We start from the raw sequence: 4,457 nt of genomic DNA, 5'->3' as shown, positions 1-4,457 counted from the left end.
GGAGGGTGAGGCAGGAGAATTACTTGAATCTGGGAGGCAGAGGTTGCAGTGAGCCGAGATCATGCCATTGCACTCCAGTCTTGGTGATGAGGGTGAAACTCTGTCTCAAAAAAAAAAAAAAAAAAAGCTTTAAAGATGTATCTTAAGCTTGCATTATTTTGATGAAAATCTCCTGTCTTATTTATTTTTTGTTCTTTTGTACTTAATATTTCTTTTTAGGGGGCTGCTTTTAAGATATTTTCTTTATTGGTTTGTGCATCTTGGTTTGTGCTTGGGGTTCATCGAGTTTTTGGATCTGTGGGTCTACAGTTTTTATCATATTTGGAATATATGTGACCATTATTTCTTCAAATATTCTTTCTGTCCCCTCTTCCACTGGTATCTCCAATACATATCTATTAGACCACTTGAAATTTCCCCATAGCTAATGATTGATGCTCTGTTTATCTTTTATACAGTTTTTAATTTTTTTGTCTTATATTTGAGTGTGGCTTTATATATTCCATTTCTATCTCTCTATGTGTCATTTTGAATAGTTTCTGTTGTTGTGGCTTTAAGTTCATTAATCTATTTTCTTCAACGTCTTATCTGCTATTAATCCTACTCAGTCTATTTTTCATCTTAGACATTGCAGCTTTCATCTCTAAAAGTTCAATATGGATCTTTTAAATATTTTCTATGCATCTACTTCACATATTCAGTTTTTCTTCTAGCTTCCTGAATGTACAGAGTATACTTATAATGACTTTAATTTCTTTGTGTACTAATTCTATCATCTGTCTTTTCTGGTTAGTTTCAAATGATTACTTTTTCTTATTATGAATCACATTTTCCTGCCATTTTCATGCCTGGTAATTTTTTATTGGATGCCAGATATTGTGACTTTTACTTCATTGGGTACTGGGTAGTTTGCCTTTCTATAAATATGCTTGAGCTTGTTTTGAGACATGGTTAAATTACCTGGAAGCGGTTTGAACTTTTCATGTTTTGCACTTAAGCTTTGCAAGGCAGGCCTCCAGCATCATTTGGTCTAGGGCTAATTCCTTTTCCTTTACTGAGGCAGAACTCTTCTGTGTATTCTACCAGATGTCCCATGAATTATGAGTTTTTTTCGCTCAGGTTGTAAAGATCAGGCAAGATTCTTAGCCTTGTGTAAGCTCCGGAAATTTTTCTCCTCTGGCCTCATGTACTTTTCTCATGTACATAATACACTTTTCAATACTTCACTGAATATTCAAGGGGGACCTTTTACAGATATTTGGAGTTCTCTCTCTGCTCTTTGGTGCCCTACCCTGAAAACTGTAGCCACTTGGCCTCTGTGGACATCCAGGTCCTTCTTATCAACTCAGGGAGAACTTCAGGCTCCACCTGAGTTATCTCTTTCTGTATGGTGGTCTTAAAGCCTTCTCAGAGAATACTCTTGGGGCAGCCTTAGGGCTCACTTCATTTGTTTCCCATTTCACAGGGATCACTGTCCTTTGTTGCCTGGTATCCAATGTCTTGTCTACCATTGTTTTAAATAATTTGCCCAGATTTTTAGCAAGAGAGTAAATCCAGTCCCTATCACTATTTTGGTAGAAGTTGCCCCAAATATTTAATTTAATTTAATTTTGCTATTGTATATGTGTTTGTCTTTTTTCACTGTATGTTCTAACTGGTTTTTCTTTGTATATATGAAGGTCATTGATTTCTGTTTGTTGATTTTATAACTTGCTATGTTACTTAAATTATCTTGTTTTTTATAGTAGTTTAATGTTGATTCTATTAAGTTTTCCAGATATCATATCATCTACAAAGAGAGATCGTTTTCCCACTTCCTTTGCAATTAATATGATTTTTGTTGCTCTCTCCTTCTGAAAGCATTGACAAATACTTCAACGTAATGTTAAATACTGTTAGAAATGATGGGCATGAGTTTGAAGACTATTTAAGTATTCTATTCATTCTATCTTTTGGAGATGTCCCTAGTGATGTTGCAAGTCCTCCTGCTCTGGAATGGCCCAGTGGCCATTTCTATGCCTCCTACACAGCTGTTATCTTAGGGTTCCCAATCCCCTATTCCTAGTTCTCATTCTTACCTTTTTTGTTTGTTTGTTCGTTTGACTCCTATTTTGGTAAAGCACAAGGGTATATAAAAAGCAATTCTCGATGATCTTGCAAACTCCATAGATTGACTGGGTAAATTATTTTAGCTTGGAAATAATTTTCCCTAAGAATTTTGAAGGCACTATTCCTTGTGTTCTAGGGTCTAATATTGTCCTTAAGTGTCTCGTGCTGATGTCACTTACAGTGCTTTGTCCATAACTTGCTTTTTAGTTTCAACTCTTTAAAATTGTATGACATTCTCTTTGTCCTCAAAGACTACCTACCATTCTCTTTGTTTCTCCATGGCTGTAAGGTGCTAAAATTTGAAAGTCCCCTAAATTATCATGATGTATGTTTCTGTTTCTATGATTCTGTTACAGTAAATTATCACACCTGTTTTTTTAAAGAATCATAATCATTAATTCACCAATACAAGTATGTCTGAATTAACTGTTGGGCTTCCCAGGCTTTCCTTTAATGAGTGCTGTTTAGAGTCTTGCAGGGTTTGTCTTCGGCCATGACTGAATCAGCCAGGATCAAACTCAAGAATATACGGAACTTATAGAAATACAGAACAAAATTTAAGAAATGTAGGAATTACATATTCTATATCAATAATCTACATGTGATTGTTGTAACTTTCTGCCTCAATAAATTTATCATTCATATCTTATGGCAATCTGTGGTTCCATGCTTTTAAGATTATGTTTTTAAGTTTAATTGGTTGTAGTATCCTGAGTACTAACGATATATAATAATATAATTATTATTATACAGCAGATACTCTTCTAAGTGTTTTCCATTTATAAGCCCATTCACATTTATAATTCTTATAACAAATCTATGAAGTGGATACTATTGTTATCCCTACCTTAAACACAAGGACATTGAGGCACAGAGAATTTAACATTAAGAATCTTAAGAATTAAGGTCACATAGGCTGGGCATGGTGGCTCACAGGCCTGTAATCCCAGCACTTTGGGAGGCTGAGGTGGGAGGATCACTTGAGGTCCTGAGTTTGAGATCAGGCTGGCCAACATGGTGGAACCTCGTCTCTACTAAGAAAAATCCAAAAAAAATTAGCTGGGCATGATGGCACATGCCTATAATCTCAGATACTCAAGAGGTTGAGGCACAAGAATCACTTGAACCTGGGAGGCAGAGGTTGCAGTGAGCTAGGATCACGCCACTGCACTCCAGCCTGGGCAACACAGAGAGACCTTGTAAAAAAAGAAAAATAGAATTAAGGTCACATAGCATGTAAATGGCAGAGCAAGAACTTGATCCCAGGCCATTTGGCCCTGTAGTCTACTTTACCCACTGTGCTTTGTGGGCCTTTGGAAGCTGTAAGATTCTAAAGAGTTAGAAGTCTACTGACAGATGGCCCTGGAGTTACATTTCACCCTGCTCCTTCACTGTGACCTCTCACTATCCTCATCTTCTGTTCACAACCTTGGCACAGGGGCTAACAAAGGGGGAGCCTTGGGCTGGGCTCCCAGGGATTGTAATTTGTTTTAGGACAATGCGCTGGATTTCTAGGGATCTGTACTCACCACACACAAACATCTGGGTGCCTGGTCCAGACTTAATCTCTGCGTTAAGCTCCCTTTCTGGAATTTCACATGGTAGTAGGTGCCGGCTCTGCCGGCATGATGCTACAGATATGGATGGAATAGTTCGTGTTGTTTTTCTTTGTGATGTCTGAAACAGTTCTTATCCAGGGGAAGTTGCCTTCTTTTTGGCTGTAGATTAATTCCTGGCCTGGTCCAGTTCCTCTGAACCACTGGATGGGCCCTATAGGCATCAGGGAGGTCACAGTGCAATGACCAGTCTCCAGGTGTGACATAGTCTCCAGCTGTGACTGATACGGACTTCTCAGGCTGAATCACCTGCAGCTCTTCCTCACCTGCCACTCCTGGAGGAACACAGGTCAGCTCCAAGCTCCAGCTGCGGCTGAGGCTGTGGTCCATGTGCCTGGATTCAGATTGCATTTGAAGCCCCACTAATTCTTTCTTTCCATATCATGTATTAGCTTTTAGGATGGTCACATTTCTTAACTGGGTATCAAGAGAGACATAGAGACAAGACAGACAGACAGCCCTTGCTAAGGACACAGTCAGAAAGTCACAAGAGAAGACATACATCTAGAAAAGATGTTCAACAACCCCGGTAATCCAGTGAAGTGCATAGTTAAACCACAAACAAATTGCTAACCTCCATGACAGACTAGCTGGAAAAGTTTTTCAAAAGATGTACACAGGTTTCAGCATATGAAAGTTAGAGCACATTTTCAGGCTGCAATAAATACTAGAGGCAGGTTGGTACCAAGGCAAGCAGAGAGGTCGATGAAACAGAAGAGAGAACCTAGAACA

Source organism: Rhinopithecus bieti, unplaced genomic scaffold (genome assembly GCF_001698545.2).
Source record: "Rhinopithecus bieti isolate Rb0 unplaced genomic scaffold, ASM169854v2 scaffold_27016, whole genome shotgun sequence".
In the NCBI taxonomy this organism is placed as follows: Eukaryota; Metazoa; Chordata; class Mammalia; order Primates; family Cercopithecidae; genus Rhinopithecus; species Rhinopithecus bieti.
Note: the sequence above shows the minus strand (reverse complement) of the source record.